The 26,968-nt window shown below is 37.3% G+C and overlaps 2 protein-coding genes across 2 annotated transcripts in view; one reads left to right on the forward strand and one right to left on the reverse strand.

The window, feature by feature from the left end:
- The window catches only part of LOC114499511 (stromelysin-1-like), a 217,912-nt gene that overhangs the window by 95,526 nt on the left and 95,418 nt on the right, over window positions 1-26,968 (reverse strand).
- LOC114499512 (macrophage metalloelastase-like) overlaps window positions 1-26,968 on the forward strand; it is a 43,872-nt gene that overhangs the window by 3,537 nt on the left and 13,367 nt on the right.

Here is a 26,968-nt window from a genome sequence, read left to right on the forward strand (position 1 = left end):
TAGTTTTTTACAGTTAAAGGAAATTAAGACCAAGGGAAAGTTAGTGGCTAACTTGTGGAAAAGCTGGAGTCAGAACATGCATTTTCTAGTTTTTAACTTGGTCCAGTGTGTACTTTCTACCTGTCCACATTGCCTTATTTTTAATTGTTTTGATTATATATTTTCAAAAAGTTAAATTATTTATAAAAATTCTAACTTAAAGTGCTCATTATCAACATAATTTTGACACATTAAATTAATAAATAATTATTTCAATGGTTGTTAAATTTCTATTGTAGTTTAGCTGATGCAATGCAGGTATTTGGCTACAGAGATGAAAAGGACCCAGTCCTGTCCTGGAAGATTATGCAATCAAGCAAAACACAGGACACAAACAGATATTCATTATTTTAAGATAAGGACCAGTGCTTGTCTTTTATACAAAGTATTATATGAACTGGGAATAAGATAAATTTAGGTTTAGGCCAAAATATAAAAGGCTTTGTTTACTCTTCCCTGTATTATGCAGAGTGAAAAGAATGCCAAAGTCTGTTTCTTTTTCATTATTTGAGAGAAGTTAAAGTATTTCTGAGTTAGTTACAAAACCCCTGTGTTATGAGAAATGTTCCTAGACACCCCCAAGAGAGAAGTAGATTCTATGTTCACACTTGGGTGCTAGAGAGTATTTCAAGTCCAGGCTCTGAGGCTAGGTGGGATGTAATCCTGGGCAAGACAGTTCTGAGATGCAGTTTTGCCAGAGAAAACGAAAGGCAAAAATAAATGTATTAGACTAGAACACAGATTAAAAACTAACAGTAAGGGGTTAATCAAGTCTTCTTGGATTTGAGAAACTTGACAGAAAGGACACACCCCTCTTTCTTACCTACAAAGGTGCATCTTCTAGGGCATAAAGAATAAATGAACCGGCATGACTATAATTTAGCAGTGTACATGTGCCTAATTTATAAGCATAGTCTCTTACTTCATTTAGAATCATGTGTAGAAAAATGATGAGCTTCAGAGCCAAGAAATTTGGATTTGAATCTTAGGTTCTTGGGTCATCTCTTAATTTAGTCAATTAATCTTGCTGATACCGTGTCCTCCTCTTAAATAGAGAGTATGGTGGCTTCCTATCAGTTGTATAAGGGTTAGACATAATGTGGTATATTTCTCAGTGACTCATAGTACCTGGAAATTAATATGACCTTTTATTTGGGTTAGTAAAGAATGGTTATGAAAGACTTTTTAATATATTTGCTTGAGACTAATCAAAACTGAAAGCAGAATGAAGGAATGATTTAGAGGAAATGAGAACCATTGAACACAGTTATGAGTTATTCTAGAAATTTTCACAATGTAATATATTTCATTTTTGTGATAGTGCATTGGTCCTTAACCAGAGGCAATTTTGTTCCCAAGGGGACATTAGACAATGTAGGGAAACAGTTTGGTTGTAAAAACTGAAGAAGGATTTGCTACTTATTTAATGGTAAACCAGAGATTTCTAAACAACTATAAGAAACAACTGACCTATAGTGTAAATAGTGCCAAGGGAGGAAAACCTTGTGCAAGGAGGAGAAACAAGTGAAGGATTCCCAAATGTTTCTTTTTTCATTGTGTCATATTTAAATTGCGTTATTGTTTTCTAAATGCCATTATATGTCATTGCTCTTTTTCCTTTCTGGTTGGTTTCCTCTTAGGTACCAACTTGTTCCTACTTGCTGTTCATGAGTTTGGCCATTCCTTGGGTCTTGACCATTCCAAAGATCGAAAGGCCATAATGTTCCCCACCTTAAGTTATGTTGATCTCAACTCATTTCATCTCTCTCCTGATGATATACGTGGCATTCAGTCTCTCTATGGTAAGTTGAATTTATTTGCCATTTTGCCTCATAAACATACTCACTCTTATGAATGGTTTTATTATATCTGCATTTGAATAAAACCTTAATATCTATATTTGCTTTTGAGCCCTATGAAAATTCTGTGAGGTAGATAACACAGATATTATATTCATTTTTACAGATGAGCACCAGTTACCTAGTATGTTAATGCCAGAGCCAGAGGCAGAACTAAGCTTTCTGGCTTCAAATCTGTTCTTTCTATTTAACATAACATTTTCAATTAGAGAAGGCACATAGAAAAATAATTTAACTGGAACAAAAAAGTCAGAGTGAATAGATTTTTTTCCTCCATGATGTTGCAAAGAAAATTAAATGTTTTGAAATTGTTGTTCAATTACAACATTTGTCCCCATTTTCCCCCCATTAGTCTCCTCCATCCTCCTCACCCTCACCTCCCACATTCAATTCCCTTCCACTCCATTGTCTTTGTCCATGGGTCCTTTATACACTTTCCTTGACCCTTCCCCTTCTTCCCATTGTTAGCTCCCTCCTCCCTCCCCTCTGTGCACTGTCAGTTTGCTCTTTATTTCCATGTCTCTGGTTCTATTTTGCTTGCTTATTTGTTTTGTTGATTAGGTTCCACTTACAGGTGAGATCATATGGTATTTGTCTTTCACTGCCTGGCTTATTTCACTTAGCACAATGCTCTCCAGTTTCATCCATGCTGTTGCAAAAGGTAGGATTCTTCCTCTTATGATCTAAAGTGCATGTTTCTTTCTAATGCTTCTTAAAATGTTTTTTTCAGGAGGTCCAGAAAAGTACAAACCCTCACCAAATCCTAACAATACAGAATCAGTTCCCTGTGATCCTAATATGAGATTTGATGCTATCACTACAGTGGAAAATAAAGTCTTTTTCTTTAAAGACAGGTAGGATCATTTTTGTACCTGACCCAGTGCAAAGGTTCTGTCCTGAGGTGTTTTGTTGTTGTTGTTGTTGTTGTTGTTGTTGTTGTTGTCATTGTTGGAGAATAATAGAAAATGATGGAAAATTAAGTAGATGAAAATTATTAGTAGGGACTTGGACTTGATTCTGTAGGCAGTGGAGAGATCTTGAAGATTTTAAAGCAAGGCAGTAGTATGATTATATTTATGTTTTAACTGGAAAACTGGCATTAAATAATGGGTTTGCAGTAGGAATCTGGGTTGAGGAAAGATAAGACAGGAAACAGAGAAGCCAGACAATTTTAATCATGATTAAAAATAGTGTCTGGAACCAAAGCTGTGACAGAGTACCTATTTAAAGGATTTGATTCTTGATTAGAGGTAAGGGAATTCCAGGATGATTTATGGTTTCTGTCTTACAACACAGACTGAAGCAGATATCAGTGGTGTAAGGCAGTATAGAAGATTAATATTTGATAGAGAGGACAAATATCCTTCATTTTTGAAACTCAAAAACTGAGACACTTGAGGATAAGTGACTTTCTTTAGATTACAAAACTAATGAATGAATTTAGGGACCAGACTACAACCTAGATCCCTTGATTCCAAGATCCAGGTTATTTCCATGTAGCAGTTTGCCTGTTAATACCACTGCTGTTATCAAAGCAAAATGATTAACATCCTTTTCTTGTGGTATTCCTACTCAGACATCCATGGAACAGCATATGAAGATCATGGGAAGAAACATTAAATCATTCCATAGGTCCTTTCCACTCACCTTTCATAATGATTCCTGAGTCTACAACTATTTTAAACATGTATTTAATGTTTTACATGTCAGGTTCTTCTGGTCGAAGCTTCCTAAGAGTCCAAAGAGCAATGTTAATTTAATTTCTTCTTTATGGCCAACCTTACCATCTGGTATTCAAGCTGCTTATGAAATCGGTGCTAGAAAAAAAGTTTTTCTCTTTAAAGGTAATTCCAATTTTCAGTTTTGCTATTTAGTCTACTTCAAGGAAGAGAATAAATTAAGGAAACATTACTTTTTATAAATGAGGACCAAAAAGGACTCCAAGTTGTATTAATTGTACTCTGAACTATTACCTAAAAGAGATCAAATACTTAGATAATACATAAAACTTTCAGGAAAAATTTGTAAAATATAGATCATAATACTTGTGGAGAAAAATACAGAAAGAACTATAGGTGGTGGGCCATGTTCAAGAACAAAGAACAATACATTTGGAACTGTGGAAAAAGATTGAGGTTTGTAGTGAGTCAGTACATATTTCTATTACTCTTTCTATATGATTGCAATGTACCTTTTTTTGTGTGTTTATAGATGATAAGTACTGGTTAATCAGAAATTTAAAACTACAACCAGGCTATCCCAAGAGTATACATTCTTTGGGCTTTCCTGACTTTGTGAAAAAAATTGATGCAGCTGTTTTTAACCCATGTCTCTATAAGACCTTCTTCTTTGTGAATCATCAATATTGGAGGTGAGCTTTAATGGTTACTAATTTGACCTCTAAGATTTTTGAAATAGGCAATGATTTTTCCAGAAAATGGTTTGCTATGCAAATTCCCAAACATCCTTGACCTTCCTGGGAAAGCGATTAAGAGACCATAGGACTGGAATAGTTCTTGTTGATCTAATTTTCCTTCTCTGGACTTTTGGGTTCTGATCTACCAGATAACACACAATGTGTTTTAAAAAGAATACTTTAAATAAAATGTCATGGTATTAATAACAGTGGAAACACATTGGACAATAGTGGTAGAGGTGTGTGAGGCCTGGTCTTTAGAGCCAGTTTAGGGGGTCTACAGAGTTTCAGATTCCCTTCCATAACCATTGGACTCAAGAAGACAAAGAGAGGAGACCATCCTCTGAGGGATACCTGACCCTGCAAGGTCTTTACTGACAGGAAATTAGACAACCAGGCTCCATAAAGCAGTACCGGGCACTGGTGGAAGCATAGTGGAGGGGTTAGGAAAGTGCTAGACTAGAAGTCAGGAAGCCTCAGATTAGAGTCCTAGTGGGACTTAAAATATATCAGTAAACTGTTTAGGTCCTTGGGTTTCATTGTAGTTTAAGCCTTTCTTAGTAAGAGTCTTTCAGGAGAGGGATAGGTGGATTTTGTTGTTCATGTCATGAAATGTCAAGTTTATGTCATGAGATCTATTTCTGATGGAGTTCCTACTGATTTTATGTATGTATGTATGTATGTATGTATGTATGTATGTATTCAGGTATGATGAGATGAAACAATTCATGGACCCTGGTTATCCCAAATTGATTACCACACACTTTCTAGGAATTAAGCCTAAAATTGATGCCGTGTTCTATTATAATGGTAAGTAGATTAGTAGATTAGTAAAGATACTTGAAATCCCCCTTTAAAACACTGTCATTCATATTTTTTTTGTACCTGCATTCTTTACCTTCCTTTTAGCTCCTTTCACACTTTATGGGTTCTCATGGACTGGGGTTGTGGGTGGGATGAGAGAAGCTTGAGCTCATTTGAGTTTGTGTTTGTGAATGTCTTTAGGCAAGGTGACCCTCAGCAAAATTGTTGAGTGGGCCAAGATATTTTATTTTTTCTTTCCACCCCTATGTTCTTTTCGCTTCCTCCATCAAGAATTCTGTGTGCCCTACCTGAATTCAACTGAGTTCTCCACTTGGAGTGTAACTTTTCAAAACACATCTTCATGTTAACAACTTTCTTAATAAAATTAATGAAGATATTTAATAGTGAAATGATTGGAAGTAGGCAGATATCTGGGCGCCATGGGACCAAGTATTTACATACTTGAATCAAACCTTGTCTAATCTAGATAATCTATAAAAACACAAATCTATGTTATCTTTTTCAAAGAAATACAAGCAGAGAATTAAACTATTCATTTTTTTTAGGGCACTACTATTTCTATCAAGGATCTAATGTACTTGAATACAATGCCGTACTCCATCGTGCCACCAAAAGGCAGAGAAGCAACATTGACTTTCATTGTTAGGAATGGTGTAATTACGGGTGTTTGTCAATTCACTTCAGTTTAATCAGTATAACATACTTGTTACATGCCCAGTGTACCATTAAATCATGACATATATCATAAAATAAAATCTGTAGGACATAGATAAATGATCATATTGGTAAATTATTATACAAAACACATAAGATTTTATTATTGAAAAATCCTCATTGTTAATTTTTATTTGACTCTGCTATTAAGTTTGAAAATAGACATCTTCAGTGGGCAAGAGCATATCTTGGTCCTTAACATCCTTATACTGAGAGATTATAATTATTTCTCTAGCTTAACCAAAATTAAGAAATGATTCATTTCTTTGACCATTAAACATTTCCACAAGTGTATTATTTTAATTGGAGTAAAATTAGAATATTTTAGAACTTAAATAGAACTAAAAATGACAATAATGTAAGATATAATTAAACTTAGAACTTAAAATGACAATAATGTAAGATATAATTAAATTAAATAATTATGGTGATAATGTAATATTCTGTTGGCAATGTGGACTTTTCTAATATTTTGCATAAAGTATATATATTTATATTGTTCAATAAAAGTATTTAAAGAAAGTATTTGGTTTTTAAGAATTTTTCTTGAAAAATGGAAAGTGTACTTGAAAATAATTCTGGACCTACCCCTAAATAAAACTAGTCTCTGTGATTATACTAAAGGGTGAATAGAAATATGGCAACATGGAAAAAAAAGAAAGTTGCATTTGCTTTGGCGACTTGTTTAAAGCCACGTGAATACTTAGTCTCAAGTCCAGAAAACTTCTCCAGGCTGCATACGGCTACAGGATGACCTATAATGTATGACCACAAACTGAAGAGAAGAAGGGATGAAATAAGAACTTCCGATTTTGGTAAAATTTCCATTGCAGATCAAGTCTCACAATATGGGCCAGTAATTGCTATGTGACATTGGCAAGAAATTAAATCCAAGCTTCATTAAATTTAGGAGAAAATATTAGTGGTACCCATCTCATAGATTTATTGTAGAAAAAAAGTGATTAGTGATATATTGCGAGAACATCATGCCGGTAGGTCGGCCTGCCTTTTATCAATTTTCTCCACTACTTTCACACACATTCTCCCTATCTTCTGGATTGTACATATATGAAAACTTCCTCTAGTGTCTCACAGATTTATGGAATACTTACCATTTTCAATTTACTTGCAGACCATTGCTGATTGATGTACTCAAGGTCCAGGAAAAGATCAAGTTCATTTTGGCTCAGATGATTGTTTTTGGCTAATAGAATGAACTGAGATCAGGAAAAATATGAGGATCAAAAAGAACCTATTTGGAGATGGAGCTCTCTGTCCTTCATAGCTTAGATCCATTCTCAAGTACTATGTGTTTCTTCAGTATAATAATCCTAGAGTTATCTTTACAAGGAGTAGGGTCAAGTTATCTTTAGAGGAAATGTTGTTTCCCTACAGGAAACTAAATGCTGGACTTGCTTCAAAAGAAAAAACTTTTTGCACAGTTTCTTTAGCCTGGAAAGAAAACTTAATGGTATCTGGGTTGAGATGTCTTTGGCCTTAGGTCATTCAGGACTAAGCAGTTCCTCTTGAACAATGGCTATATTGGAGTAAAGGCCCAGTGTACACCCCTCTCAGTTTCATGAGTGTTCATGAAAAATGCCTTTAAAGATTTACAAGTGTACACTTTCTCTTTTTACCTCCATTTATTTGTGTTACATTGTAAACATTTTTAATAAATACTTATAATGTTAAATCTATGTCAGACACTGTTCTAAGTTCTGCACACATACAGAAAACAATCCTTAAATTAAAATAATCATAATAATAATAAATGATTATTTATTAGTAAATAATTAGCTAATCATTAAATTATGAGGTAAATATTGTCATCCATATTTTTCAAAGGAGGAATGGAGGCACTGAGAGGTGACCTAATTTGCCCAAGATCACATAACCTGCAATTCAAAGCCAGGCACTTTGATTCCGGAATTTGTGTTATTAACCACTACAAAATTCTGCCTTTCAAATTAATAAAGTAAAAAAATCAAATAAAGTAAAAACTCCTGACATGCCATGCTATTTTTACTTTTACTTGACCTTTCAAGCAAAAGGTGTTTAACATTGTCATAAGAATTTTTTGTGTGCCCAGATGGGAATACCATTTTGCAGTGGAAGAGGTATTAGTGATATCTTATTGATGTCAGGAAAAAAATGTCCAAGACTTGGAAATTACAGGTATCTTTACAATGGAGTGTGGGACATTGCCTGATAGATCACCTGGAGAGTAGCTAATTTTATGAGAATCTGAACCTGATGCAGGTGTTCTGGGGGTTGGGGGCCCCAAGGGTCCCAGACACACTGTGGATTCTTAGCTTCCCACAAGGAAGAATTCAAACATGGGCTAACATAGAGTTTAAAGTAAACACAAGTTTATTAGTGAAGCAGTAAGACAGAGAGTGGGTTACTCTGCAGACAGAGCAGCTCCCCTTTAGCAGAATTTGATTCCTTTACTGGGGTTGATTCAATTGAAGGTATATGGTATTCAGTAAGGGGAAGGAATATTTAGGATCTTCCCAGGAAAGAGGTAGACATTGCTTGGAAGAGCTCCCTCTGCTATTTTGTGTCCTTATTTGGGCTTTGTGATTCTGACCATGGCTGTGAGGGGTGTGTTGTTTAGCATGCTAATATCTTAAAATGAGTGTATAAGACTAAGGGTTACTGTTAGGTGAAATTAGTCCTTATGTTGGATAAAGCTGGTCTCTGTCATTTTAAGGTATAAATCCAGTGTGGGATGGTCTTACTTCCCTGTTGACAATTTATGTAGTTTGTATAGATTGCAGCTCTTTTCATATATTTTGAAATATTTTATTTTTTATTTTTAGACAGAGGGAAAGGGAAGGAGAAAGAGAGGGAGAGAAACATCAATGTGTAGTTGCTTCTTATGCAACCCTCATCAGAGACCTGGCCCCCAACCTAGGCATGTGCCCTGACTGGGAATTGAACCAGAGACCCTTTGGTTTGCAGGCCTGTACTCCATCCACTGAACCACACCAGCCAGGGTGGACTGCAGCTCTTTTACCACATAGCCTATCTCACACCTTTGACTATTCATCAACCAATCTATTATATAACTCTGTAAAGATACAAATAATAGAAAACCAATAATAAAGCAAATGGTATTTTCTATACCAATGCAAATAAATGTTATCTTGCTTCCAGTCAAGATGGTGGTGTAGGAAAACGCAGTACTCTGAACTTCCAACAACCACCTCAAAATTACAAGTAAACTTCAGAACAACCATTACTGAGAACTGCCTGAAATCTAGCTGAACAGAAGTCCTATAACTAAGGATATAAAGAAGAAGCCACATGTGGTAGGAGCATCTGATATGCAGAACAGGCTGGTCTAACATCCATCTGTGGAGGTTAAAAATCAGGAGGGATAGCTTAGCTTTGAGAGTCTTCCCTGAAGAGCAAGGGGCACTGGCCCACAATAGGGCCATAACCCAGGGTTCCTGTACTGGAAAGAGAAGTCCTTATAACTGCTGGCTGTGAAAATTGTTGCTGCGTAGGGTGGATGGTTTTCTCTCTTAAAGGGTTCAAGCATGTGCTTACTTGGATTCACTCATTGTGAGCTCCAGTGTTGGGGCAGCAACTCAAGAGGTGCATCAGGGACATATAGGAAGGAACTGAATTGTACGGATTCAGGATGGGGGCTGGAGAGGCAGCTTTCTCCCAGACAGAAGTGCCGGCAGAAATCATTGTTCCCTTGCTGAATCTTCCCCAACAAAGCTGGCAGGCAACGTTTTATCTGAGTCTCCATCAACCTCACTAATACTGTTTGCCCTGCCCTGACAATCCTCTGAGATCCCACGCAACTTTCAAACCCACCCAAGCCATATCCAGTGGCTATTCCATACAAACAGCCTGTCAGCTCACACTACATTTTTTCTAAAATCTTTCAAAGGTTCAAAACCCCCAAATAAGCAGCATCTGGCCTCTGTGTGCCCTGTACATCTTGCTAAGTGGCCCCAGGCTGACAGTAGTGACAGCCAACCTCAATTTGCAGCTTGGTCTCTCCTGGTCACCTCTAAGCAGAACACAAGTAGTAGCCATCTGCAGATTTCTTTGTAGCTCATGCTGGGTGGCCCTGGGCAGGGCACAAGTGGCAGCTGATGTTGGCCTGTACCTTCTAGGAAGCCTCAGTGCAAAAGCACAGGGTTCTCAGCTTCAGACAACACTGGATCACCACTCAATCATCTCCAGTAGTGTACACACTCAAAGGCAGACTCATCAGAAGAGCTCCATGGAGTTAGCCCATGCACAGCAGCTCCTCTGTAATAGCCAGTCCTCAAAGCCAATTGGCCTAAGGATAAATCCCTTCCATTGACTTACCAACAGCAATCAAGGCTCAACTACAAAAGGAGGATGCACACAGCCCACAAGTTGTACCTTGGGGATATGTGGAGAGGCTGTATCACTGGGCCCTACAGGACACCTACTAGATAAAGCCACTCTACCAAGGGAGGCAGATGTACCAGCTCTACCTTACACATAGAAACAAACATAGGGAGACGCCCAAAAATAACATATCCCAAACAAAAGAACAGAACAAAACTCTATAAAAAGAACAAAGCAAGACACCCCCCAAAAAACATGTCCCAAATGAAAGAACAGAACAAAACTCTATAAAAAAACAAAGCAAAATGGAAACATCTACCAGATGCAGAGTTCAAAACATTGGTTACAGGGATGCTCAATGATCTAAGTGAAAACTTCAACAAACAATGGGAAACATAAAAATGGAGCTAGAAAACATTAAAAAGAACCAGTCAGAAATGAAGAATACACTGAAAGAAATGAAGAATACATTACAGGGGATCAACAGTAGAGTAAATGAATCAGAACATTAAATTAATTATTTGGGAAAGTAGGAAGCAGAAAACAACCAGTCAGAACAGCAAAAATAAAGAGAATGCAAAACAAAAATTGAGGATAGTTTAAGAAGCCTGTAGGACAACTTCAAGCACACCAACATTTTACATCATTGGGGCACTGAAAGGACAACAGAGAAAGCAAGAAATTGAATGTAAAAATAATGATAGATAACTTTTATAACCTGGTAAAGGAAATAGACATACAAGTCCGAGAAGTACAGAAAGTCCCATACCCAAAGAGGCCAACACCAAGACACAACATAATTAAAATGCCAAAGGTTAAAGACAAAAAGAGAATCTTAAAAGCACAAGAGAAAAGCAGTCAGTTACTACAGGAAAGCTCCCATAAAACTGTCAGCTAATTTCTCAACAGAAACTTTGCAGGTAAGAAGAGATTGGCACAAAATATTCACTGATGAAAAGCATGAACCTAATAGCAATAAATACATTCCTATCAACAATTCTTAAATGCAAATGAATTAAATGCTCCAATCACAACATATATGGTGGCTGAATGGATAAGTAAATAAGACCCTTTTATATGTTGTTCAGAAGAGACTAACTTTAGATGAAAAGACACACACACTGAAAGTAAAGGGATGGAAAAAGTATTTCATAAAAGTGGAAACAAGTGCACAAAAAGCTGTGATAGCAATACTTGTATCAAAACAGACTTTAAAACAACAGCTGTAACAAGAGACAGAGAAAAACACAGCAGTTGCACTTCTGGGTATTTATTTGAAGAAACCCAAAACATTACATTGAAAAGACATATGTACCCGTATGTTCACTGCAGGATTATTTACCCCAAGTGTTCATGAATAGATGAGTCGATAAAGAAGTGGTGCATATATACAACAAAACATGACTCAGATATAAAAAAAAGAATGAAATCTTGCTATCTGAAATAACATGGATGAACCTAGAGGGTATTATGCTAAGAGAAATAAATCAAACAGAAAAGACAAATTCCAGATAATAAAACTTATGTGTGGAATCTATAAAAAAAACAAGCAGAATAGAGAACAAGCATATAGAAAATATATTGATGGTTGCCAGAAGGGAGTTACAGAATAGTCATGGGATATAAAGAGCAGCATAAGGAATAATTATGTATGGTATCAGATGAGTACTAGGTCTATTGAGTGATCACTCTGTAAGTTAGAAGACAAATGTCTAATCACTATGTTCTACATCTGAAACTAATATAATATTCCATGTTAACTCTAGTGAAAAAAATTTAAAATTATTAAAATAACAAATGTTATCCATGGGAGATACAACTGATTACCTTCTGGTAGAGGAGACAACCTCAAACATTACATTTTATTGGTCTATAAGGTATTAATGCATTTTTAACATTAGAAGGTACATTTTGGCATTTCTTACTGCATATATATCTATTCAGATCCTTCTTTGAACTAATTCCTTCATTAGTTAGTGAGTTGAATAATATCTTTAACATGTTTGTTTTATATTTTATGAAAGTAATTTTCAATTTTTTAAAAGTGTAAATTATCTGAAACTATACAATAAGGGAGAGCACAGGCCTTCCCACCTTTTGGACTACCAGGTGCAGAAGAACACGTACTATTAGGCAACTCCTCAAGCCTCACATAACTAGAGTCTAGACTTCCTGATCCTGTCTACATCTTTACCTTCTAACAATGTAGTGACAGACATTGCCTCTGTTCAAGAAAAAGGAAAATATATGCCTAATCTAGGTGACATATAATTGCCAAGGTTCACTCTTTTTACTTCACCCATTTACTTAAAAATATTTATTGAGAATTTGCCAGATTCTAGATCCCATGATTGGCATAACAGATGAAAAGATGACTAAGACAGTCTCTGCCTTCAAAGGCGCAAAATATGGTAAAAACATAAAAATACAGACCCATAAATAACAAATGATTATGCAATGAAGTAAGCAGGTAGACTAATAGAAGAGTGTACAAGACACAAGAGTGAGTCAATCTCTGCAGGATTCAGGAACCACAGAATACTTAGTGTGAAAAATAATATTTGAGATACATGTTAAAATATAAGAGGGATTTGTTATTTGGAAAACTGGGACTTCTGGCCAAGATGGAGGCATAGGTAGATACATTTTGCCTCCTCACACAACCAAAAGAAGGACAACAAATTTAAAAACAAAAAATAACCAGAGCTGCCAGAAAATCGAACTGTATGAAAGTCCGACAACCAAAGAGTTAAAGAAGAAATATTCATCCAGACCAGTATGAAGGGTGGAGACGGGGAAGCCAGGGAGGAGACACCTTGTGGCAAGGTGGCAGCTGGAGGACCAGGGGAGGGGAAGGCAGTGGCTGGTGGACTGGGTGAAGCATCAGCTGGCAGAGCAGGCAGTCCCACCTTTGCATGCACATAAACCAGGAGGGACAACTGGGGAGCCAGACAAACTGTGCAACCCAGGGTCCCAGTGCAGGGAAATAAAGCCTCAAAACCTCTGTCCAAAAAAAATCTATGGGGGTTGAGGAGGCAGGAGAAATTCCCAGCCTCAAAGAAGAGTTCATTGGAGAGGCCCACAAGGTCCTAAAGCATACACAAGACCACCCTCCTGGAATCAGCACCAAAAGGGCCCAATTTGCTTGTGGGTAGCAGAGGAAGTGACTGGAAGCTGACCGAGAGCTAAGCAAGTGGCATTGTTCTTGCTCAGACCCCTCCTCCACATAGTTTCATAACTCAGCCAAGTGGGTTGCCCTGCCCTGGTAAATACCTAAGGCTCTGCCCCTTAATAACTGTGCAGAGACCAAAAAAAAATTTTGGTTCAAATGAAAGAACAGATCAAAGCTCCAGAAAAAAATACAACTAAGCAATGAAGAGATAGCCAACCTAACAGCTGCACAGTTCAAAACACTGGTAATCAGGAGGCTCACAGAAATGGCTGAGTATGGTTGTAAAATACAGGAAAAAGTGAAGGCTATGAAAAGTGAAATAAAGAAAATGTGCAGGGAACTGACAGTGAAGGGGAGGAAAATGGGACTCAAATCAACAGTTTGGACCAGAAAGAAGGAATAAATATTCAACCAGAACAGAATGAAGAAACAAGAATTCAAAAAAAAAAAAGAGAAGTGGCTTAGGAACCTCAGGGACAACTTTACATGTTCCAACATCCAAGTTACAGGGTGCCAGCAGGAGAAGAGGAAGAGCAAGAAGTTGAAAGCTTATTTGAAAACATAATGAAGGAGAATTTCCCCAATCTGGCAAATGAAATAGAGTTCTAGGAAGTGTAGGAAGCTCAGAGAGTCCCAAAGAAGTTGGACGCAAGGAGGAGCACACCATGGCACATCGTAATTACATTACCCAAGATGAAAGATAAGGAGAGAATCTTAAAAGCATAAGAGAAAAGGACAGCGTTACCTACAAAGGAGTTGCCATTAGGCTATCAGCTGATTTCTCAAAAGAAACCTCGCAGGCAAGAAGGGGCTGGAAAGAAATATTTGAAGTCAGGAAAGGCAAGGACCTACATCCAAGATTACTCTATCCAGCAAAGTTATCATTTAGAATGGAAGGGCAGATAAAGTACTGCCCAGATAAGGTGAAGTTAAAGGAGTTCATCGTCACCAAGCCCTTATTATATGAAATGTTAAAGGGACTTATCTAAGAAAAAGAACATAAAAAATATGGACAGTAAAATGACAACAAACTTACAGCTATGAGCAACTGCACCTAAAAAAAATAAACCAAAAACGAACTAAGCAAACAGCTAGAACAGGAACAGAATCAGAGAAAAGGCGATCACATGGAGGGTTATCAGTGGGAGAGAGGGAGGGGGAGAGAAGGGGGAAAAGGTACAGAGAACAAGTAGCATAAATGGTAGGTAGAAAATAGACAGGGGGAGGGTAAAAATAGTATAGGAAGTGTAGAAGCCAAAGAAGTTATATGTATGACCCATGGACATGAACTAAAGGGGGAGGATGCGAGTGGGACAGGGGTTGCAGGGCAGAGGGGAATAAAGCAGGGGAGGTGGGACAACTGTAATAGCATAATCAATAAAATATATTTAAAAAATAAGAAATAAATAAAAATAAAAATTTACAGAGCTATCAACAAATGAAAAAAGAAAAAGAAAATTTGGGTGAAGGTATTCTAGGCAGAAGTAGAAGCCTTTTCAAAGACCCATTATATACAAAGAGTAGTTTTTTATAAAATTCGGAGCCTAATGTTAAGGAAAGAACAGCAAGAGATAAAACCAAATCATGAAGGATTTTTCTGCCATGTTTTACTTTTATCTCATAAGTGATATGGCCTTATTAAAGGGATTTAAGATAGGGAGAAATGACCAAATTGTATATTACAAGGTCTTTTTGATGGAGCTATAGAAGATAGAACAAAAGGAATTAAGGCCCGATACAGAGAAGAACATCTATTATACTGTTGCACTGCTCCATGCAAGAAATACTGAAACTTGAGTGGTAGTCATGGGGATGACAGAGGAGACATTATAGTAAGGATATTATAACAGCTAGAAGGTAGAATTAATAAGAGTTTGATTTTTTGCTTTGCATGTGAGGTGTGACTGAAAAGGAATAATTTAGGATGGTACCTAAGGATCTGGTTTGCAAATGACCTTGAATAGTGGAATAGAGAAGGAGAGCCCATTATTGAAAGGTGATGGTATATCTGATGGTATCAAGATAATTAAGTTTGTTGAGTCTTGGAAGCCTTTTTATTGAAGTATGATTAACTTGCAACATTATATTAGTGTCAGGTGTACAACATAGTGAATTACCACAATTAAGCCAGTTACTTTTGGCTGCCATACAAACTTACTACAATATTATTGACTATATTCTCTATATTGTTTGTTATATCCCTTTGACTTATTTATTTTATAACTAGAAGTTAATCCCCTTTACCTATTTTGCCTAAGCCTCTCGCCCTTACCCCAAGTATGTGGAGCCTTGAGACTTTCAGGTGGTAACGGAATGGAATCAAGGCCCAGACATTTAAATATTAGATTCTTCAGTGGATAGATGCAAGGTAACAACTTAGAAGTTAATGGGATACCCCAGTAAGAGCATAAGTAATAGTCTTCACAGTATTCACATTCCCAAGAGTGACTTTCCATACTGTTATTAAAATATCAAAATAATTTAAGATTGTAATGTGCCAAATATAAAGGACAGTGCTTGCACATGCAAAATAAATCCCAACTCATAAAGATTAAAACCTAAGATTTATGCCTTCTTATGTGTTAGTAGATAAATATAACTTCTAAGGATTACTTTTGTTTCTGGCCACATCATAGTAACTAGTACTGAATTTTCCTTTCTGCAGTGGTTAACTAGAAAACTGGGCAAAATGTATGAAAGAGGTGATTGCATTCAATGTGCACCAGGCAGTATAGTTCAGGAGGGAAGAGAAGCTAGTGATGCAAGCCCCAAAATCATACCTACTTTATATCAGCAGGTATTATCCAGGCCACTGCACAGGGAAAGGGAACGCAGCAGAATACAGTGGTCTCACTGAGTTGAGGAGACAGATACTAAAGTTCAGAGAAGTGGAGGTAGCACAATTTGCAGAGAAGAGTGGGATTCAGAGAAAACATCCAGAATTGGGAGAGGAGTCCCCTTGATTCTGTTGGTGAGCTGCATATGCACAACCAAGGAGCTGTAGACTGAAGAGTTCCCACAGATAACACAAGGTTGGGAGAGTTTTGGGGTCCACACAGCCAGAGTGACAAGATATTAAACACTTGGGTAATTAGTAAAGGTCCCTTAATAAAGGGCTAAATTAACCCTGGAGTAAAGGCTACACTAAGACCCACCCTAAAAAAGTTTAAAATAAAACTCTGAAAAGATCACTGTGATATCCAAATTATTTAACTGCCTGTCAAAACTAAATTAAACACCTTCTAAAGAAATTACAATCTAAACACCTAATAATATAATATTTACAAGGCCTGGAATCCAATAAAAATTTAATGAACATGCAAAGAAGAAAATGTGACCCATTACAAGGAAAATAATTAACCAATAGAAACAGATGCAGAAATGACAGAGATGATGAAATGAGAAGAAAAGGGGGGTTAAAAACAGTTATAAATATTTTCAATGATTTATTGGAAAACATGGGCATGAAAAAGTAGCAAATAGAACTGGAGCTGAAAATGCAAATTTTCATTTAATTCATTTTCATACTTGACTTGTCATTCTTAGTTTCTTGCTGCTTACTTATTTTTGTGATTCCATCTTATATTCCTTTTTTAAAAATATATTTTATTTTATTTATTTTTAATTTATTTTTATTTTAATTGTTGTTCAAATACAGTTTTCTGCCCTTTACCCCCATCTCAGTCCAACCCCCCAGACCTCCCCACCTCCCTCCCATTTCCACACTCCCCTTTGTTTTTGTCCATGTGTCCTTTATACTTGTTCCTACAAACACTTCCCTTTTCCCCTGAAATTCCCTCCCCTCTCCCCTCTGCTCATTGTCAGCCTGTTCTCAACTTCAGTGTCTTTGGTTATATTCCTTTATACTTTAAACTCTTTGTTATTTTATAGTCTGGATTTGATCATTTAAATATCCAAAGTGGATCTTGTTGATCTAATTTGTTATTTGCTCTTTCTGTTGACTTTCATTCCTGGAGTTTGTTTTCTTGCGTATTATTAGATGAACTTTGTGAGCTCAATTTTTAAAAATCTTAATTTTCAGTTGCATAGAGGATCTACGGAGGACATGCTTTTTCCTTAAGAATATTGGTGATTGTTTCCATTAGGAAGCGGGGGATTTTTTTCATCTAAAGCTACTTTAGTCTCTATAAGATTTGTGACAGGGGCCTTAGATGCAGATTCTCTACCTTGCAGATTGTTTATGATTTAGGATCCTCAAGGCTCTTCTGCTATAAGCATTTGAACTTGGGGAATTTCCTTTTTGTTCCCATTTGTTCTTTGTTAGCTGCTCATTCATCCTTAATCTAGCTTTAGCTCACTGGGATTGTGTGAGGGGAGTCAGAGGGTACATGCATGTGGGTAGGGGGAGTGGGAAAGACTTGAAGATTTCCATGATATCCTACAAGCCCAGGAAAGCATTAAAAAGTGGGTTTTATTGAGACTACAAGTCATCTACGATAATGTGGAAAGTAAAGTTATGGTTTGTCTCTTGCTCGACCTGTTACAAATATTTTGGAAGGCAGAGTTGTGTGTAGAGACTGGTTGTACGAAGTCCATGATATTTATAAGTTAGAAAATCTTCACTGTGACTCACTGTGTGATCTCCCGCAAGTTAGTTGAGCTTTTTGAATCTCAAAGAAATTAATACCTGCATGTTAGGTTTGTCCTGAGGATTAACATAGATGAAGCCCCTGGCACTTAGTAACTATTCAACTAAAACTTTCCTTCCATCTCAACTTCCCCTTGACGCAGAATTCCTGTTTTGCTGATCTTCCCACCAACAGATATGTTCACACCCCAACAACTTCTCTGACCTGTGGGAAAAGTAGAGAACCCATGTGGTTCCTCTTCCATTTTCTCTATATTTCCCTTGTCCCAACCACTAAATCCATCCAAAATGGGAAATACAGTCACCTACATTTTGCCATCATTCTAGATATAAGTTGTTATACATAATAATGTTTATTATGTGCTTAAAATTTTATATATATTTTTGTTATACATATCAAGCTCATAGGATAGACAGTTTTATTACTATTTTCAGAATGAAGAAAAAAGGGCATAGAGAAAAGAAGCAATTTGGTGTCACAGAACTAGTCAGTGCAGACTAAGATTCAAGCTGAGGGCTGTTCATCCTCAAACTCGTACTCTTTCCACTATGTCACTTTAATTCTTTCGGCTAACAGTCTTTAACAAGGAGCATGATTAGACAGTGTTGGCTAAATTATTCAGGGTAAGTTGAAATGATTAATAATTTATCAACAACAACAAAAATTCTAATTCTATTATGTGCCGGTTTTTTGGTTTTGGGTTTTTTGGTGGGGGTTTGTTGTTGTTGTTGTTGTTGTTGTTGTTGTTGTTGTTGTTGTTGTTGTTGTTTGAGCAATCAAGTTGGCAAATATGTTAAGGGAAATATGAATATAAGTGAAGTTTGAGGAGGAGCTTTTCCACTTATGCTCTAGATTCATGACTTAGAACAACATGTTCCCAACGAGTAATTGAATAAAATAAGACTTTTGAAAGAAACAAGAATTGTGAAATGTGTCCTGGGCCACAAAGGTACTGAATGGTGCTTATGCTCGGAACCTTAGCTTTGTAATTTTTGACAAGCACTTAGGAATTCACGGCCAGCAGGATTTTCCTGATTTTCTCCTAGAATTGAAACATTGACCAACCCTGGTGAATAAGGAGGGTTTGTGGATTTTTGCATCTTAGTGACACATAGTAACTGCTCATAGACATGTGTCCTAACTGGGTCACAAACAGGCAGCATGAGAAATGGATGATGGGCAGGAATGAACTTAAAAGGGAGAGAGAAGTCAGAGGTCAGAAACTTTTGAGAGGAGCCCTCCAAATGGAAAACTAATGATCACATACTTGGTTTGGTTAAGAGACATAGCCAAGATTCAGTTTTCAAGAACATGAAAATTTGAGACAGAATATTTGTGTGAAGTGTTGTCAGCTAAGGGGGGTTTTATAAACAGATTAGATGCAGGGATTGAGTTTGTTTGCAAACACTACAAACTCTTTTCTTTTTCTAATTGAATTTGTTGGGGTGACACTGGTTAATAAAATTGTATAGGTTTCAGGGATACAATTCTATATAATATTCTGATTGGGTTGGTTTTGATGACTTAATGTCTACATCATCTCTGCTACTTACTGTGTGCATACACACAGACATTTTAACTTTCTTGCAGTTCTGTTTTTTCATCTGTGAAGTGAGGAGACTGATCTTTATCTTGCAATGGGGATTTAAAGATTAGACATAATATATATAACATGTTTGACACATACTAGGTGATCAGTATACAGTGGTTTTCTCCTTTCTTAAAGGAAAGTTTTGAATATATAGCTATTTGACCATGTTATATACTCTGAGAAGTTTCAAAGCCATTAATTACCTAAAGCTATATAAAATAATGTAAGTTCAGAATGAAATTTCAGAACTTTGATTTCATTCTTCTCATGGTATAGTTTTAATGGAGAGTAAGCTGGCAACCAGTACCAGCTCTTTGGGTTTGTGTGAGTTAGCTCAGTCTTAGTATACATCCAACCATAATTTTAGCTATTATTACAGCACAAAATTTTATTCTGTCATTCTGGCATAATGTGACCCATCTGAAAGATACGTCGGCACTAGCAAATCATAACTCAAAAGAAGATGAGGTGTCAGAGTCATGGCAAAGCAGTGTTTAAGACCATTACCACAGATTTGTCAGGGCAATGAGCATTACTAGTTACAGGTATTTGACCTAACCCCCACCATGAAGCTTTCATGAATTCTAGAATTTAAGTAAAGAATATATGGATATCAAAAGAGCAGATCATTCAGCAAAGTGTAAATACCCCCAATTTTCTCTATTATAGAGGTGCATAAGCCTTGGAATAGAGAAAAGTTTTCTAGTGAATAGAAACAAAGACTGAATACACAAATGAACAATGGCTAGACTACATAAAAATAGAATTTTGACCACAGGACTGCAGCAACCTTCTCAGATAAACAATCTTCTTACCCATAATAAACAACCCAGGAAGCCAACTTGTTATAAGTCAGATTTGTAGGAGGCCTGATTGCTATCTCTAGTGACAAACCAGGAAGCTAAATAATAACTTCTCTGACAGTCCAAAATGCCCAACACTTGACTGCCTACAGCATCTCTAATTTTTACCCCTGTTTCCAGCAGAGGATCAATAAAAACAATCAAGTATGAGCCCCTAACCAATAAATAGCATAGAGTGCCCCACTTCTAGTTATCTCACCTCCAGTGTCCCCTTGCTGACAGTGCCCAACAGAATATACAAGGAGTCTTCCCCCTTTTCCACTATGAAGTTTCCCACTCCTCTGCCTGCTGTTGAGTCTCTGACAGAATACACGTGATGATGGCTGACTCCCTAAGTAGAGTAAGCTCTGAATAAATTGCTGTTACTTTTTTTTTTTCATTTGGTTGGTCTTTATTTCCACACCAGGCAAAAATCTGCTAAGTAATAATAAAAGGAACCAAATCTCAACTGCAGAATAGCTGTTTACAATTCTTCCCAATTTACAAGAGTCAATGCCATGCCGTGTCCTTTTCATCCTGCTTGTCCATTTTCTGTCAGTGTCATCTCCTTTCTTTTAAAGTTATTTTTACTTATATCTGTGGTCATTCAGGGTCTCCTTAGAGCTCACATGGATGATTATAATATCCCCTAAACCAAGGGTGTCTAACCTTTTGCATGTCTGGGCCACACTGGAAGGAAGAATTGTTTTGGGTCACACACTAAATACACAAAAACTAATGAAAACTGGTGAGCAAAAAAAAGGTTGTAAGTAAATTTATGATTTTGTGTTGGGCCACATTCATAGCCATCCTGGGACGCATGGGGCCTGCATGCTGCGGGTTGGACACCCCTGCCCTAAACCAACCAACTTTACTTTCTTCACATTCGAATCCACCTCAATCATTGCAACTAGATATACAAGGTCTGTCCGGAAAAAGTCTGCCATTGTTAATGTAACAAGAATGATTATATTCAATGTAACCTGGCAGCCAAAGAGAGTAGACTGGATTGCACATGTATGAACAACGACAACTTCCCTGTACTAGTTAGTGGAGGTGGTAGATGACGCTGAGTGAACATATGTACTGTGTGGCCCATGCATTCAAAATGACTGAGGGAGTAGAGCAACAAATCTGCATCAAACTTTGCATTGTTTGAACATTCCTCTGCAGAAACTATTTGGATGATTCAGAAGGCTGCAGCTATGGGCAACTGGTGATTGGCAGCTTCATCAGGGGATAATGCACCTCCTCATGCATCACTGTCTTGTGCAGAGGTTTTTGGCAAAACCTCAAATCACCAGGTGACTCAGGCCCTCTACAGTCCAGATTTGGCAACCTATGACTTCTGACTTTTCCCAAAACTAATATCATCTTTGAAAGGGAAGAGATTCCAGATCATTAATGAGATTCAGAAAAAATATGATGGAGCAGCTGATAGAAATTGGGAGAACTGTGTAAGGTCCCAAGGTGCCTACTTTGAAGGGGACTGAGGTGTCACTGTTCTATGTATAATGTTTCTTGTATCACCTTCAGAAAATGTCTCTATTTTTCATACTACATGGCTGGATACCTTCTGGACAGACCTCATATAGTTTGATGTTGTCATTTATCTGACCAAAAACATTAAGTGGGAACATTTTCAGTTTAAGAAAACAACTGTCCTCCATCAAAATCCCAGTAAGTTATTTTGTGGACATCCACAAATTAATTCTGAAGTTCACACGGAGAAGCAAAATAGCCAACACAATATTGAAGCAGAACAATGAAGTTGGAGGACTTGTACCACTCAACTTCAAAACTTACTCTAAAGCTACAGTAATCAAGTCAATGTGCTCTTGGCAAAAGAACAGATAAATAGATCAAAGAAATGGAATAGAGAGCCCAGAAGTAGACTAACATAAACATAGTCAACTGATCTTTGACAAGGGAATAAATGCAATACAATGGGGCAAAGATACTATTTTCAACAAATAATACTGGAAAAACTGGACATTGCATGCAAAAAATTAATTGAAACACCTTTGGCCCTCACGAAAATTAACTCAGAGTGGATCATAGACTTAAATGGAAAACACAAAACTATGTATAATATGAATATATTTAAATTTTATTTTTTAGAAAAGAAGATACTGGCTAATAGCCACTGAAGCAACCTTTCACAAACTTTCACTATAGAACATAAAATGAAAAGGAAAAAAATATATTATCACATTGGAAACAAAGTTTCTTATTTTAGAATAAATTTGTCTACTGTTTATAGGAACTGTTAAACTATGTTTGGAAAAAAATTTGGAGACCTATTCTTGTTTGCCTTATGAAACCTCAAGAACTTCTGGTCATCTGAAAGAACTAGAAAGATATTTCACTTCTCACTTGTCTGCTCAGGAGCCAGAACTAGAAAACTTTGAAGCCATGTCTCTGTTGGATGGGTGTTGATTATGAAAGAGAAAAGAAAAATTGTAACCCTGGAGTCCAAGGTATTGACACATAGCATGTGAATTTGGCAGTCTGGAGTTTTGCTTGGTCCATGCTGTTTCACACACTGTTCCCCTTCAGCTTCCACTCTAATCCTTGGATTAAAAAAAGTGTTTCTCCAGCAACATTTTTTACCCCACAATCAGATTTGTATTGTGCCATGTATAATGTGCAATTTTTTGCCCAAATTTTGTAGGGAAAAATAAAGATGTGCATTATAACGGGTAGTGCCTGAAATATCTGTCCTTGTGTTATGCAATTATTTGTTACATAAAATTTCTTGTGCCATAATATGTTCAAAAACAAATGCTAAAATTCCTTTGTAATACAAAAAACTATCGAAATATAAATAATAAATAATTGACTTAACAATTTAAATGAAATTTCTTATCCTGAAAGTTTGCACCAAAAACATGGGTGTGCATTAGACACGGCAAAACACAGTAATATACTGCTCGTTGAAAGACCGTTAACAATTTTAGTTACTGTTTTCCTGTTTGCACAATTGAAATACTTACACCAAGAATATTACAAAATACTCTCCTTCCTTCCATGAAATCTGAGTTGCCTAGAGCCACATAAAGGCCATTGTCATTTCCAAGGAATTTGAATGATGGATTTCAACACTTTTTACCACTTGTTGACTGGTGTGAGTCATTAAGCTTTTATAGTTGAAAAAAGACTGAGCCATCCATCCACATGCAGATGTTATCTATTCCTAATTGCCTTTTCTATTCTAATTCACCTTCCAACTAAAATGCTCAAAAGGTTTTGTGGCAAATAGTCATAAAATTAGCTTTGTGCTCTGATTTTGAATTCTGAGGTTCTGAATTATGGAAAAAATAAAGTTTCATAACGTTCCCATGATCATCATGATGTAAAATAATGCAGATATTAACAAATTAGCAGGAAGTACAGTGAAGTGTTAATAGTATTTTTCTCCTTGTGTCATGACCATAAGTGATTTATTTTCTCCTGTCTACCTGTATTTTACATTCTAAATTTTCTATGATAAAACTACATGTATAAAACTTGACTGAAACATAAAAAGTATAATTAAATTGTTCTGTATAAACATGACTTTTCTTTTTTAAAATTTTATTTTAATTGTTGTTCAAGTTCAATTTTCTATCTTTTACTCCCATCCCAGCCCACCCACCCAGCCCTCCCTACCTCCCTCCCATTTCCACCCCCCACCCCCCAGTTTTTGTCCATGTGTCCTTTATACTTGTTCCTGTAAACCCTACCCATTCCCCCCCTCTTCTGTCCCCTCTGGTCACTGTCAGTCTGTCCCCTATTTCAGTGTCTTTGGTTATATTTTGCTTGTTTGTTTGTTTTGCCATCCAGGTTCCTGTTAAAGGTGAGATCATATGGTATTTGTCTTTCACTGCCTGGCTTATTTCGCTTAGCATAATGCTTTCCAGTTCCATCAATGCTGTTGCAAAGGTTAGGAGCTCCTTCTTTGTTTCTGCTGCATAGAATTCCATTGTGTAAGTGTATCATAGCTTTTTGATCCATTCATTTATTGATGGGCACCTAGGTTGCTTCCAACACTTGGCTATTTTAAATTGTGCTGCTATGAACACTGGGGTGCATAGATTCTTTTGGATTAAACATGACTTTTCATCACCAACAAAATAAGCTAAACAACTTAGCTGCAGGCTATTAATCTAAAAATGAAAACCAAAGTAAGAGACACCAAGCATTTATTTCAGATCAAAAGGAATTGTAATCCGGGGGCATAGATTCTGTCAGAAATCAAATTATATCCCAATTATGGGTAAATGCAAGGGGATTTTATGAGAGAAGGAAATAATTACATAAATAGGAGAAAGGAATTTCTATTGGTGCTAACAAGCTAGGTTACTCTTTAGCTCTACATGGCTGGTTACTGATACTAAAGAGTCCAAAATCACCAGGATGTTTGCTTTCCTGCTAGCTTTTCCTTCTTCCTTTCCCTTCAATTGGGGATTGTTTCTTTGTTTTCTCATTGTTCGTGGGTTTCTTCTTGTTAGCCTCTGTTTCTTAAATTGATCTGTTATGGTTCCCTGTAATTATGGTGTGAACTTCTGTGGTAGAATACTTGTGAGATTCAGTGGTGCAGTCTCCTTCGTGTATCCTGGTGTTCACAACTTCCCCCTACTCTTTTTTGTGATCAGTTGGAGGAGAAAGGCAAAATGGTTTAAGACAGCAAGACAGTATACTATGATATTTACATTAGCAGCCAGTAGAGAAGAGATGGGTTATCCTTTGGCTCTTCATAGTGTTAACCGTGATCTTCCACCCCACTATCCACGTTTTAGAAAGGATGGAAAGAAGGTAAGACTCTTATTGGGGACGAAAGGATTGTTAGTTGGGTCTAGAAAGCTGTGAGGCTGTGGGAGGTCAGATTCTAAGGTAGGGTTGGAATAAAGATTAGTAAATAGGAGTAGTGTGTAAAAGAATAGAGACAACCCCCACAATAGTATAGTTCAGGAAATTGCAAAGTGGGCTGAGATCAGGTAGGGGTGTTGTGTAGTATTTACAATTGTATGAACTAGGTCTTATTTGCAGTAATAGTAAAGCAACAGTCTTGTGGCAGAATTGATGAGATCTAGATAACAAGAATAAGGAGTATAGAACCTTGAAAGGTGTATTAATGGAACACAGATGAAGGATAGTAAAGTGTCAACACACTGTGACTGAGATACCAGGGGGAACCTATCAAATGACAGTATAACCAGCCAAGCAAAGAAGATTATACAGAAAGAAAAAGAATACCAAAATACTATTAAAATAAAAAATGTCAGAAAAGTGAGAGAAAGATAATACAAATTTGCAGTAACTTGCAAGATCAAAAAAAAAGGAAAAAAAGCAGAAGATGGAGTGCAGGAGAGAGAACTTTGGAGTGGAAGGAATAATACTAGAATGAATGGAAGAGAAACATATGGGATTGAGAGATATAAAAATAATAAGAATTGAAAAATTAAAAGTCACTTAAAACACAAGATAAAATCAATCAACCAAAAACAGCCAAAAAAAGGCAAAACAAAACAAAACAAAAAAACCTCTTGTCAGTTTCTAACTGGCCAGACCAGTTTTTCTGATTTTGCTGGCTTCAGCTGGCTGAGGGATGTTTGAAATGCTTATCACTCTTCCCAGCCAAATCTCAGTAAGTCTCTCAGGTACTATCCCCAGGGCCAATCTGACTTTCCCCTACAGGACCCTGGCACTCCCAAGCACGCTTGCTCTCCGGAGCTCACTGCCACCGTCTCCCAGGCTCTAGGGCCCCGCAGGGCTCCTGCGACTTTTCGGTTTCAGGATACCAGCTCCTGGAATGGCATGGAGACTTGCCCTTCCGCCAAATTACACCACGGCGAGCTCTATGGTCTCAGGAAGCACCTGTGATGTTTTGGGATTCACGGTGCCATCTCTAGGGATCGTAAAAGGGTGCGCCCATCCCCCAAATTTTTGAGTTTTGGGCTCTAGGAATGCACTAAGCATCGCATCCCTTCAGGGTTCACAGCATGAGATTCAGGATTCCCGAGGGGGTGTGCACTTCCACAGTTCAGCACCGCAGGCTCCAGAAACCTGAGAGCGCCATCGCCCTTTCCTGGATCGGGGTTGCAAGTTGCAAGGTCTAGGTTTTCCACTGATCCACATTCCCACTGGGCTAGGAGTGCAGGCGAACTTCCAGGCTGCCCCTGGTCGTGCCAGCTGGAGGCACTCACTTCTCCCAGGGCTATGGGTGGGTGTTCACAGTCCCTGGGTGATTTTTTCCCAGCCCAACTGGCCTCTCTGTGCCTTCAAGCAACAAGGTCTCCCCTGGTGTTGCTCAACACCTGTAGTCCGGGGAGGGAGCAGTGACTCCCCTCTCCCAGGTGCCCTGAGGCAGACCTGGGAGCACCGGGCCTGGGGACTGCAACCCTCCTGGTCTCCAAGCTGATCCCTGGGTCCCTTTTGTCCTGAAGCAGTCTCCTTACCAACTGGTTTTTCAATGATCACTATAATTTTTGATGTCCTGTTTTCAAAATTGTTTCGATAACCTAGGCCACTTGTTCTGTTCCTCCACGGATCCTTGAGTTTCCCTCCTCTTCACAAA

Source organism: Phyllostomus discolor, chromosome 6, assembly GCF_004126475.2.
Source record: "Phyllostomus discolor isolate MPI-MPIP mPhyDis1 chromosome 6, mPhyDis1.pri.v3, whole genome shotgun sequence".
Taxonomy (NCBI): Eukaryota; Metazoa; Chordata; class Mammalia; order Chiroptera; family Phyllostomidae; genus Phyllostomus; species Phyllostomus discolor.